We start from the raw sequence: 14,114 nt of genomic DNA, 5'->3' as shown, positions 1-14,114 counted from the left end.
AGGGAGGTAGCAGAAGATCTTGCCAAGCTGCTCTCCATCATTATCAGTCCTGGATAACCACGGAGGTCCCAGATGACTGAAAGCTGGACAGCGTGATGCCTATCCACAAGAAGGTCCAGAAGGAGGATCTGGGGAACTACAACCTGACAGCCTGACCACAATACTAGAGTAGGTTATGGAATAAAGATCCTCCTGTAAGGATACAGCACATACAGGACAACCAAGGGGTCAGGCCTAGCCTGCAGGGGGCTGTGAAAGCAGGCCCTGCCTGACCAACCTGATCTCCATTTATGACCAGGTGACCTGTCAGGTGGATGAGGGAAAGACTGTAGATGTTGTCTATCTGCACTTTAGTAAAGCCTTTAATACTGTCTTCCGTGGCATTCTCCTGGAAAACTGGCAGCTTTAGTGGATGCAGGCTGCTTTTTTCTTCTCATCAGAGTTTTAAAAAAACATTTGCTGTCCAACTAGCCACAAGCATTAAACTTGGCAAATAGGAGTTTGATTTCTTTTCAGATAAAAGAGATGTTACAAATAAGAATTTTATCTTGCATGGAAGCATGACAAAGTATGAGACAGAATCCTTCTTGATTACAATCTTCCATCATTTTGATTTTATAATTACTGAATGGAATCAATCAGCTTTCAATTGTTACCTTGGTGAAAGATTAAAACATCATTACTTGTCATACATATTTCACACTTTAGCAAATTTTAATAAACTGAATGCATATGAAATGTTCATATTATCTTTCACAGTACTGGGATGTTAATGGCATTTCTATTGATTTGAATTGACCCATGTTTGTTGGTCAAAATAACTCAGATTCAGGCAAGGCATGGACTTCCACTATCAACACTAACAAATGAAGACTGCTGAGCACTGAAATAGCTAAAATAGAATAATTAATCAGAAACATCTTAAAACAACTGGCAGTGTGTTTTAGAGGTCATATCTTCCTTCTTTTTGGTCTGTGTAAAGGATTCATATCGATGACCTCTTCATGACAGCATCAGGGAGGAGGTAAAGGACAGCACTACAAAGTAGACAAGACAAGCAAGGGAAGCCATCTCAACCACAGCTGCCCATCAGCCATAAGCGCCTTGTTCACCACCCTGGTACTTTGGTAGGAAGACAGATGCCTTCCTGGGGATCTGGCCTTTGCTTGCTGAGACAGAAATCTTTTCTTCATGGTGCTCATCACCCAGGCCAGTCAAGACAAATCCTTGGACTCACCATCAGTGTACCTTACCAAACCCCAGCTGGAACTACCACTAGCCTTCACAGCTGTGACAATCAACGCCACAACACCGTGTGTATGGCAGGTCTAGTTTATGCTGCTCCAACCTGGTCAACACAGAGTAGCAAAGCCTCTTCCACAAAGAAAGTGATGGGGACCAAATCTGGGAGGTTTCTATGGGTTCTGAATACAAGAAATACAAATTGAAAGACAGTCTGCTTCTCTTACCACAAATACTGCAAGTAAATCAAGACTCCAAGTTATCCATTTTAACTTAAATACCCCCATTTAGTAAGACAAGCAGAGACACTTGCTACTCAATATTCCTAAAAGTTTTAGAAATCTAGTGCAACTGGCACTTTTTTGTTGAATCATATTTTGTTGTTTGAACTTATATTGGTGCTTTCTCTTCTACTTCTAAGCACAACCTAATAGCAAGATGATGTAATCAGACCTTGAATTACTCAGCCTTCATTACTATTGTCAATATGTTACAGAACAGTTACTAATATACTGTGAAATATTATAAATAATTAAAATTTAAATACATGTATTGAATTAATATGGTACATGTTTTGAATTGAATTAAATACATGTATTAAAATTTAAATACATGTATTGAATTAATATGGTACTGTTTTTTCTTCTTCTCTTTTGGTCCAGTACTGGGATGCTATTAGCCTACACACCTGCAAGCTTTTACAAAAAATTCACCTCTAAGCACTTGAGGAGTGCCATTAACAGCAACAGACATAGGCACAGCCTTAAAGCTGAGCACATGCAGAAGTGTTTGGAAGACCAAGATTTAACTTTATTACCTTCTAGTGATCTTGAGTTCCCATGCCAGTCAGAGAAGGAAGCACATTTACCGGTCTGTAGGACAACGCAATTATACTTACTATGATTTTCATGCATGCACTCATAAGTATATGTAATTCAGTAATTTACAGCAGAATTTCATCAGCCACAGAATGCATTAGCAAAACTGCAACTTAGCTGAATTACCATATGATTTCTAAAATTACCACCAGAAATCTTAGTTGTCCCTCTCCCTTTTTATCACCAATCTTCATGGGTGAGTAGGTGTACTGTAGGTCATGGTTTTAACAATATCCCTTGATATCAGCCCACAAGATTTCACATGCTCACTAGGAAAGCTTGGTACCAGGAAAATAAAACTGCACTGACTCCTAAAGAAATCAGTGGCAATTTTCTTCTGATTATATTGTCTCAGGAACAATCAGGCACTGTCCCTCACACTCAAAGACACAAAAAGAGACACTTTTATCTTGTTGATGATTTGTTGATTAATGGCTTCCAAACAGCTGAGGTCATTTACTGCATATCCAACATGACTGATGAAACCCACAGTGGTAATAATCTCAAATCAGAGACATCAAAAATGAGCCTCAAGGACAGAATTCTCCCTCCCCTATTCCCACATAATGGCCATTTATACAGCTACAATAAGCCTTAAAGTGCATGTCAGAACACCAAATTTAAACACAGGAGGCTGACTTGCAAAGTGAAATGAATGTAGAAGATTTTACTCACTATATGTTTTAACTTAAGAGGCCTCTTATGGACCCACTGTTAAAAGAAAAAATCAATAAAATTATGGCAGTGACACAAAACCAATAAAGCAGATAAATTTGGAATCAAGGAATCACTTTTACACTGCATCACTCCCTAAGAGAACAAAATGTGTTGCTAAACTAAAGCCCCATTAAAATGCCATCTACTCTTCCTGTTTCTCTTTCCATGGTCACTGTTAACCAGGGTTTCTACTTTCTAATCAATTCACTTTTAATATCTTGCTCATACCATGTGAAGTATTGGCTTTAGAGCCTCCATTCACTTCAGGAGGACCACCTCACACTAGGATTTTATTGGGCCTGTGGTTTGGCATAACCCTGCAGCAGTCCTGCACCTAGGCCCACTACCTGCCCATCACAACCCTCTGTTGGGATATCCCACCAGATATCTGAGATATCCCACCAGATATCTCCACAGCTTCATCAGCAGCAAGAAATTCCTACCTCTTACTGAGCACATGTACTTACATATATGTGAATGGATATGGATACAGATACATATACAAAAAGATCCGTGTATGTATAGCTATGATTCCAAGGAGGGAAAGATGAAGTGTATATAGATAAACTAAAGATTTCAAATATGTATAGGTCCCACTGCCCTATGAGCTCACACAGTTATCCTGCCCAGCAATCCAGCTGCACAGCCTAGGTAACATTGGAGCACCAGTACACTGGAGAGGTGTCATCTCCTGGTCCCCAAGTTTTCTCTTCCCCTGCTCTAAATTAGGTGGAACTTGGACCACAGAACCTGCAGATCTGATATGTGCCCAGGGTCATGGGTATGATCCTGTCCTACCTTCACCAAGGGTCATGGCTCAGCTGGGGCCCTTATTTTGAGTAGTCTTTTGCTTGTCTGCTTGTGGACTAACACAGGTGAATCACTACCAGAGGGAAGAAATAGACATGGGTTTCAAGGCTGGGGAGGGGCTGCAGGTTATCTCTTGTAACCTGAGGGGTCCAGATTATCTCTTGTAACCTGTTGATTTTGCTCTTCTTTGTTACAACAAAATACACTTTTAACATCTTTACAGAGGTATGTGGAAATGTGAATTCTGTTGTTTTGATGTATTGTTAAAGAAACTATAACTGCCTTATGACTCAAGGATCTCCAGCCAGAAGAGAAGAGCTTAAAAATGGAACAAAATTGCTATCTACAAATTTAATGAGCAGCTCTCCCACTGAAAAATGCTTTTCAATTTAAACTCTATTAACAGGAAATTAGGAAATCACCCATCACAGTGTTTTTGTTTATTTTAAAATGAAAACTAAGAACATCAAATTGCTATCAACACAAATGTTTGATGGACCTAGAAATAAATTAAACCATTTTATTACGTTTTTTTTACCCCCCATGTTTATGTTATAGTCTCCAGCAATTTAAATTTAATAGACAAAATCATTAAGAAGGTGGTGTAAATTGAGATTTTGGGCCAAATCCTCATTGCTCTGGAATCAATGACAGAACTGGCACTGATTTCCATATGATCAGCATTTAGAGTAGGATGTTTGTTTTAACAGTACATACACCACAAAAAGGGGCTGACCCTCTATTCTTCACTTGACCATTCTCTCACTGGTGTCAAGAGGAGAACACCACAATGATCATGTGTAACAAAAAACTTTTGTACTTGCTGTCTGAATTTCTTTGTAAAATATATATCTAGATATAGATGTATCATGCATATATTTCAGAGGTAAATGCATGCCTTTGTGTGCAGCTCTGTGTCTGTACATACATCAGTGTTAAGTATTGCACTGCACTGCCCAAATGGCAAAGAGGCTGTCACGTAAATGGAAATTTAGTCCACGTTAAATAGTTGCATGTGCAATGTATGGCTCAGCAAAGCAGATAGTACAAAATTCCAACATACAGAGTCCTGTAATTTTATTTGCAGAGAAACCAGGACCGGAAGCATAGTTTTCAAGTATCCAAAACTACCTGGTTTAGAAAAATGACATCACCCCATGCCTCTTCTTCCAGGAAAGATTTTGAAAATACTTTATTTCAGCCTGGTCAGAAATATAGTAACACAAATATTCCTCATAATTCATGGCTTCTTCTGCAGTAATGTCCAAAACCAAGAAGCATAAGGAGACACAAAAAAAGGAGAAAAAAAAGACTAGCTAGAATCTTGTAAACTTCAGGAAAAACACAAACTGTAATTGTATTCACAATTACAATGTTTCAAATCAGTGCATGACAACAAAGAAAGCACAGGTCTTTCTTTGGTTTAGTACTTTTTATTTTCATATGAACTGTATTGGCTCAGTCATTCCTTGATCTAGTTTCCATCAAAGTTTGTTTTTCCAATACGATGTTTTTAGCAAAGAATTTCCACATGTTTACAATAAAGAAACGTGACTTCTTGCAGTATGAGGCTGCTTGTCATTCTAGTTCATATCCCTTGTCATGTGCCTTGAGGGCTTGGTCTCTGTGAACCAATGAAACCCCAAAGAGCACAAATAAAACCTGGTAACAACTCACATTGTCAAAACATGCAGTCAAATGAAACAATGCCCTTCAGTGAGCTACACTTAATAGGTGCACTCCCAAAGAATGTAGAACAGGGTTGGGTCTTCCATGCCTTCAGTAACAAAACCTGCTCCATCTCTCAGGTTCACTCCTAATCCTTCTCTGCCTCCTGGCTGCCTCCAAGTCCTGCTCACAGCATATCTCTGGTGTGGCAGCACTGCAGGTGAGGTGAGCTTCTCTGCCTAGTTCAGTTCCTGTGGTGTCAGGATGCCCAAGAACTGTGCCAAACTCACTCTCAGTTCGGCATGTCTACTAAAGAGAGCAAGGGAGAAAGGGAGAAGTAGCACTGAAAGTCACTGAGCTACTGGAATCAGGTTTCCTGACGCTCTGCCTCCTAGGCTGGGGTTTTCCAATCGAGCACAAGCTCCAGGTGAAGATGTCTTTTATAAGAAATACCAAAAATATACCTTTTATATGTAGGTTTTCTCTGAAGTTCAATAAAGGGTGAATGCAGAGAGGCACAGGCCTCTCAAAGGTTCCCTCCATGGCATCTCTTCTCTCTATGCTGGCTATCATTTCTAATAACTTTTTTCTTAAATAAGTGCTTCTACATCTCCACCTGAAATTGGTCCATAGGTCCTGATGAGAGGTACAAACACAGAGACATTGATGCACTCTGTATGGCTGTAACAGGCCAATTTTTGTGGGGGAAATGAGCAAAAAGGATTGGTTATGGCTATTATTGGTAACACTGCCAAAGTTTCAGACAGGAATACCTACAGTAGGAGGAATGTTGCTGTCTCAGTGCTGCAGATGATACAAAGCTACAACACATATAAGTTGTCCCAGTTACATTCCTGACTTTTCCTTAGATCCTCTTGTGCAATGTGGCTACCATCAGAGCTGAAATATCTCTCTCAGCAGCTCAGATATCTGTGTTCCTGTGCCATCCTCATCACTGTATCCCCTCTGCAGCTTCATGTTTCTCCAGCTGCTGCATCTCCAGAGTCTATAGGGCTAACACATCCCCCAGGTGAGATTCCATCACTCCTCTGATGTCCCCACCTTCACTGGCAGAATCTGAAACAGCTGGCAAGGCTGAAGCCAGTTTCATACCAGCACTGTCCCAGATATGTCTACAGGGTAGATCAAAGGGAGGAACAGGCCTGCTTTACCTTCTTCCGCTATGCCACGTTGGGAAGGGTGTGCTCTCAGCAGCCTGATGCTGAGCTGAGCAAGGACCCTTCTACATCCATGCAGGATGCACTTGTTCTGGCTGAGCCTTTGACCACAGCACGCTCAGGCTGAGCTGCAGGATGCCCAACCAGCTCTGAGCACAGCCAAACCTAGCACCATCCTTCCAGCCTGCCTGTCGCTGTGTTTTTTATAGCTTGATACTCAAGCTCTCCAGGCCATGGCACATTTTAAGTGCATCCAGCTGGTTCAGCCATTAGAAAAATGAGCCTTCTTAATATGCTGCTCTAGAAGGACTGAGACATGTCATCTCCCTTAGCTCACAACCCCAGTTACTGTTTATCAGGAGATAGAGAGCAGCTTGATTGTCTCCAGTGTGGACTAACTACTCAGTCCAGTGCTATTTCCTGACTTCTGGTGATCTTCCTCTTCCACATCCCATATGTCTTTGTATTCACTACCAGATCCAGATTTAAGAAGACAGGCCACTCTGTTAGTTTCAGAGGATCCACACTTGTGGATAGCAGTGTCAGAACCCTCTCTTCATCATCTATGATCCTAGCAGGCCACCCATCATCTGCTGCTGTCTGAGTGCACACAAGCACTCAGCAACAGTGCACACAAGCACTCAGCAACACAACACAAAGCAACAGTTCAAGCAGAAGCATCCACTGTGAGTGAGCTCACTGATTGCAGGTTGTTTCAATAATCTTTACTAAAATCCTTTCTCCTTTTCTTTTCTAAATCCACTTACTGAAAGAAAGGTCACTTCAAAGGGAAACTCTTGCTCTGCCTGACATGATGGCATGCTGAGATAATTCAGAGGAGTTATGATAAATGTTCTGACTACTGGCATGAAGAAACAGACAGGGAACTCACAGCAACGTAAGATTAAACATGTTTCCACAATTATCTGGGGAATCGTCTGGCTGACCATACCCCTTTCTTAATAGTTTTTACTGCCTGGAACAAATAGAGTACCAGAGAGGGTTGTGGGAAATATAGCTAGAGTGCTATAGACTTCCAAAAGTCAAGGAAGCTCTGTTAGAGAAGGATTGTCACTTGTCAAATAAGAAAGGATGTGTTTGTAGCCACCTGACCCACAGGTTCCACTTGGTCCACTTGGGAGAGAAGCAGTGCTGAACAATGCTTCTTGCAAGGGCAAATTTTCACTGCCAGAAAGGTAATGCTGCACCATTAGCTGGGTGGAGGGAGATATACTCAGCCAGTTAAGAACAAGTCTGGGTGGCAAAAGCCAAAAGGATTTGCAGTGAGAGGAAGCATGGCCTGCCAAGCCAGAATGCAAAGCAATCCTTGATCCCAGCTATCAGCTGTGCCAAAGAGCCTAGTACTCTGCAGCCCAGTCATGAAAACACTCAGCCTTGCCAAACAGCAAGTGGGAGCAGATGAAGCAAGCTGAGATGTACAAAAACATTATTTCAGAGCTGTAGGCAGGATCAGATTATGAAAGAAAAGGAAGCAAGAAGTAGTTCATCAGAGCACCTCCATTTTAATTCAATTGCTGATTTCGTCAAGATCTCCCCTGCAGCATTTCTACAGTTCATTCTGTGTATTTCCATTTCCATTGTTTCTCCAACAAGAACTAACCCCTCAGGCTCCCTTCCTTCCTCAACACTATGAGAAGACACCTCATTTGGTACCCAGCAACTCCACAAACCCCTTCCCTTAAGCAAGCCAGCCAGCCACCCTCCATCATACCAACCCGTGAGATCTCACAGAGTGAATTAGCTGTGAGCAGGCATGTTGATGAGTTCCCTTGGGGCTAGAGCCAAACCCATACCTCAAGACAGCCTGGCCATACGTGCCAGAAGCCAACCAAACCATTTCACAGCTTAATTTCCTAGCTAAGTTCACTGTTGCTGGATCCCTGAAAGTGTTCACAGCCAGGTTGGATGGGGTGACCTGGTCTAGTGAAAGGTGTCCCAGCCCATGAGTTGGAACAAGATGACCTTTAAAGTCTCTTCCAATCCAAAGCAATCTATGATCATCCGTGTGTTTTCCTACCAGACTGCTCTCCCAAGTATTATCTACAGGTCATTTCAGTGGCTTTGCTTTCATCTCCTGCTAAGATATTTTCACTTAGTGGCCAGCCTTTGCTACTGGTGGAGCAACAGAGGTCCTAGAGACATTCAGTTCCCAGAGTTTTGTGAAAATATGCACCCAGGTGGAGGACAGAGATCTAGACTGGTGTCCCTCTGGGAAAGTCTTCACTATGAGTTTGACCCAACTACCAGACAAAAGAGAATCCACACATAGTAAGACCATCCTAAATGCCTCAGTAATAGCTAAAGTTTCATTCAGGGTTAATTGATTCAGTGGTTAGAATGTCATTCCAGATAACCTGCTTGTTATTACTTGCTATGGTTTTGGTGATAAAAATGTTTCTTTGTTCACAGTGCCTTCTTTAATTCCTCTTTCTTCCTCTTCTCACATTACCTGCTATCATAATGAGGTTTTAAATTTAAAATAAAATAAAAACCCTATGTTCCAATATAAGCAAAGATGCATCCTCAGCCTAAGTCCTGGTTCTCCAGAGATGAAGTCCTATTATAAACCTTGTCAAAACAAGACCTGATGAATACCAGTATGGATGTTAACAGTATGGAAAAAAAACCACAATATATCCCAGGACAATGTAGAACACCTGCCTGTTCAAGCAGTACACATATATTCACACAAGAGCTCAGCAATGGTCAGATACCTTCCACTCTCCATTCTGATAAAGTAGTCCAGCTGTGCTCCCGGAGGCCTGCAGAATAGATAAATGCGCAATGTGAATTCTACTTTCGATTTATGGCTTCATTTTAAAATAACTGGAAATAAAACATGAAGAGGAATATCACCCACAGAGAATAGTCTGAACTCTGCTTTCTATCACTTTTCTACAGCTTCCATTTATCTATGTCAGAATGGATAGCTTTCTGACCAGGCTTGTTCATGAGGCAGGGCTTGCACACCATCCACATCATGTCCAGCCCATACATCTGTAGTCCTCCATGGCCAGGAACTGGAGGTCCAAGCAGTTACTTGTGGGCCACATGTGGCTAACACCAGAACAAAGCCACATACAGTGAGGCACAGTCAACCAGTATTTGTCCAAATGTAGGGGCATTAAAGCATATTTTATTATATTTTTTTGTAACACATGACCAAGGCCTTCTTTTTTTAAGCCCCTGGTAGTTTCTGAGGGAAGGCAAGAGGGTGGTGAAGCATGTCACAGGTTTCAGATTATCTACTGCCATGAACTCACCACATCTCCATATACTCTCCTGCCCGCATTGCCAGCTCTCTTCAATTTTATACAATTTTTAGAAAACATAAGTGAGCTGGCATAAAATAACCATTAATATCATTGCATCATCATGGAAACTCAGGAAGACAACACTTTATTGCTAATGTTCACATGATTGTGAACCCATAATTGATGCTTTCAGTCATGCTGGGAAAAGGGAAAATTTGAGGCAAAATGCTATTAAAGGACATTTATGTTGTTCACCTTTTCAGCAACGCATTTATGTTGTTCACCTTTTCTTATCACTCAGGTCTGGCACTGGGAAGACAATATAAGATCAGAGCTAACTGAAGCTTCTAAATTTAGACAGAAAGTTAGCACCATGTAGTTGTCTGTACTCATACTAGCCATACTCCATGGGTTTCCTAAAGCAGAATGCACTCCATCAGCAAACAGAACATCTGCTAATTCACACCCTTAGAAAGGAAAGCAGTGAATCATTTCTAATGATTCAGTTGGTCAACTCATAGTATCTAATTAATTCTGATTGGAAAGTTGCAAAAAAATATCTAAGACAATTTCAAATATTTATTTCAGATTTATTATTAAATAAACTCATATGAATGAGGAATTGATCTTGTAAAATCACTGGCCTATGACTGCGGTCTAGTCAACAAGTGACATCCCTATGAAACCACATCACTCTCCTGGCCCTTGCTGTATGAGTTCCTTTTACTAAACATTTATCAAACCACACACATGACCTTGGTAGATGCTCAGCTCTCCACATGCACCACCACTATCAAAGGGACAAACCCTGAAGGGGAGAACACAGAAGGCAGAACTGATCTCTGGGGGCTCTTGATTTTTGTGGGGACAATCCAGGCCAGACTGAAGACTAGGTCTCAGCAGGGCTACAGACCAGAGCACAGAGCTAGAAGGAAGAGGCTGACTGCCTTTTAACACAGCAGTGCTGGAACCAGCCAGATCCCCACCAGAGGCTTTGTCTGTGCCAAGCAGAGCCTGAGCCACACCAGGAAGATGGTGTCAGGCTGCAGCAAGCACAGGGAGAAGAAGGAAAACTACTGCCACAGTAGTAAGTTGTGTTAACAAATCCAAGTAAAAAAGTCTGCTTGTATCTAAATTCAAGCATTCTGATGATGCAAAATTAAACATTTTGCTTCTTTCTACTGACAGGGAGCAGCAAACATGATAGAATACAGCCTAACATACATTTTAGCATGCTTTATGTAAATTTGAACAGGCACCATCCTCTGTGAATGGTTTGATAAAGAACACAACCCTCAATCTAGCACAGAAACCCTCAAGTTTTATTTTCTGCTATATTGACCTCAGCTACAAATTTCCCAGCAAAAATAAAATAGGTGGTTTAAGTCACATTACAAGAAATCACAGAAGTCCCTAAAGTGATGCTGATTTTCAGGCACTTCTGATTTTCTATCAGCCACTTTTTCCCTTTTCATGCCAGCTACATAGTTAATGTTGGAGCTTTATTACAGAAAAATGACACTTTAAAATCACAATTAGGTTTTCTTGCTACATCATTTTCTCTGAATTGCTACACCAAAGGAATTTTTTTTAATTTCTCTTCTATTTCTCTTCTATCACTGTAATTTCACTAGTTTGCATAGTGATACATATATACAATAGCAGCAGCACAAGAGATGGAGATTCACAGCAATCCAAGTCACAATGTTATTTCAGAGATAGTTGCTCTCCTTTCCTCACTTCCTCAGACACCAACTATCTGAAATTTCTTGCAAAATTATGTGTGTCGCTTTAGCATGATGACAGGAACAATGGATATCTGTGCATTTCCCAATAATGCCACTCTCTACTTAGATGTTCTCTGCTAGCTGAAAAATGAAGGACCACAGCTTGCATTAGAATCAAAAGGAGGAAGAGCAGAAGTCAAGTCTTAGCAAAGTCACTGTCCTCCTAAGCCAAGTCAAAAAGATATTTTCTGCCATTCCAATTACTCAGTTAATCCCAGTGAGTTTTTCCTGGAACAGATATCTGTGTCACCATTACTCAATAAACACAAGGTTATTAAGATATTTCCTAAACAAATCTCTGCATAAAAGCACTTGAAATAAATGCCCATTGGATGCACTGCTCTACCAGAGCTCCCTCACCAGGACATTTGCCACTATCCTGAGTGTGCCTCTCCATAGACTTAAGTCCAGAGCAATCTCTAGATAACTGTTCCTGCATTTGGTGGCAAATGAAGACATCATTTCTTTCAGTGTAGAGTGAAAATGCTTGATGTTTCTTTACAGAACAAAAGTCTAAACTTGAAATGACTGCAGTTCTTCATTGAGCACAAGTTTTGCTTTCACAGGGAGGAAAAATTTTTTTCCCCTAATCTACAATAGTTAATTGTAATCCTGAAATAACAAAAAGAAGTACATAGCTTAAAAAGAGGACCTTTTTTGCTTCCTTGGATTTTTGCTCCAAGATCTCATTTAGTGGACAAAATGCAAAAATTTATCCTCCCAAATTTCTCTGAGCCTTTTCCTTCCAAATTTCCCCTAGTCTCACTAGGTTGCAGTAACAATCAGGTTTATCATTTCACGGGGACATTTGTTACGCCTGTGTTCTCCTTCTTACCACATCACATTCTCTCTGAGGAGAAACACAGACTCCTTAGGACCACTTCAACTACTCTTTCCCGCAGATTTCTAAACTTTTTGATACTCTGATTTCACAATTTAAGTCTTCAGGAGTACACAACATTCAAGCAAACAGAAACCATAGCTTTATACACATTTAGAACTAAATGAAACAACAGATCTTTTGTGATACATACAGATACATTATGTCTTGATTTTCTGACCTTTTCTGCATGTTTTGCATGGTTTAAATAAAGTCCTTTCAAATTCTATCCAAGAACCCCATACTCCGCACATCTTCCTTTTCAGTCATGAAGTCTATGGGTTTAGGTCTATTCGTTCTGGGACTTCAGCTTCTCTCTCCTTCAGCTGTTCCTGTAGACATCAACTTTGCTCTCACTAGTAGTCATTATTTTCACCATTCCCTTGAACAACCTGAACCAGTTTCACTGTGTGGTTTTTCATACTGCAATTTTCTTTTTTAGGCTCCTGACCCCATCTTTGCAGCAGGATAGTAACCATCTGTGTGTGCAGTGGGGCTCCACTAGAACATATGAATTTACACATCTGATAAGCCCTGGCAGGACCTAGTAACATGTATTTTCAAAACTAGTGAAGTTATTATGTGTTTTCACATATAATAGAGTTCACATGCTGACACCAAGACACCTCTTGGCCAAATCAAGTACAATTGCACCAGGCTGACAAGCCAGGAGTGGATTTCTAGTATGTCAAGATTACACCCTGGTCTAAGTTCATGTCCTATGTATGTTTTATGTAGATACAGGTGAGACAGGACCCCTCAAGTGGCAGGACACATGTCCTTCCAGGAGTTTCCTTTGAGCCAGGGGTCCTGCTGGAGTGCAGACCCTAGGCAGGGATGCCATGCAACCCCCCAGCCCCGAAGAGGATGCCACTTGGCACAGGTGTTTGAGACCTATGTTGGGGAGGCACTCAGTGGGGACCAGCTAAGTGAACTGGCAGGCTGGCAACTGTAACACCACCTGTCTGAGTAGGAGAGCCATTGATGGGCAGAAGCCTGCCTCAGTATGCCACATACACCCATCCTGAAAAAGCATTGTGGATGCATGTCTGCATCCTCCGGGCTTTGCAATGGTGTCATTTAACTCGTACCTTTCTTTTTGTGTTTCCCCGTTTTGGTCCCAGAAAGCGCTCCCCTATGCCTTACTAGCCTTTTTTTCTCCCCTTCTCCCCATGTTTCTGATCCAGAGGGTGATTCTCACCCTGTGCCCGGTTCCACAGCCCCTGCTCTCCGTGCGCGGCTCCCGGGCTGCCCAGCACCGCCGCCTCTCGTCCGCGGCCTCTCCGGCGCGGGGCTTGCCAACACCTCCATCTCCCGGACACGGCGCACCTCTGCACCGAGCTACACGCCTTTTCACTCCTCCCCTGCTTACAAACCTTGTCGACATGGTGTGGTGGATCCATGGGCTTCAGGGTTTCCAAGTTGTTAAATGAGGGGTTTTTTTGACAGGAGACAAGACCTGTGGATTAAACTTTGAAGGGGTCCGCACAAGACAGCTGGAAAAGAGAGACGGCATTTTAATAGTTTTATGCTTGCCATGCTGAGGTCTTCACCTGTACTGGGAATAATTTGAAAAGCTGTAAACAAATTTTTAAAACCTTTGATTTTTGACCAGTGAATTCTGAAAATTTCATTTGCCAGCAGTCATACCCCCCTGTTCTCCTATATCTCCATCCTTT

This window comes from Molothrus aeneus, chromosome Z, assembly GCF_037042795.1.
Source record: "Molothrus aeneus isolate 106 chromosome Z, BPBGC_Maene_1.0, whole genome shotgun sequence".
Lineage (NCBI taxonomy): Eukaryota > Metazoa > Chordata > Aves > Passeriformes > Icteridae > Molothrus > Molothrus aeneus.
Note: the sequence above shows the minus strand (reverse complement) of the source record.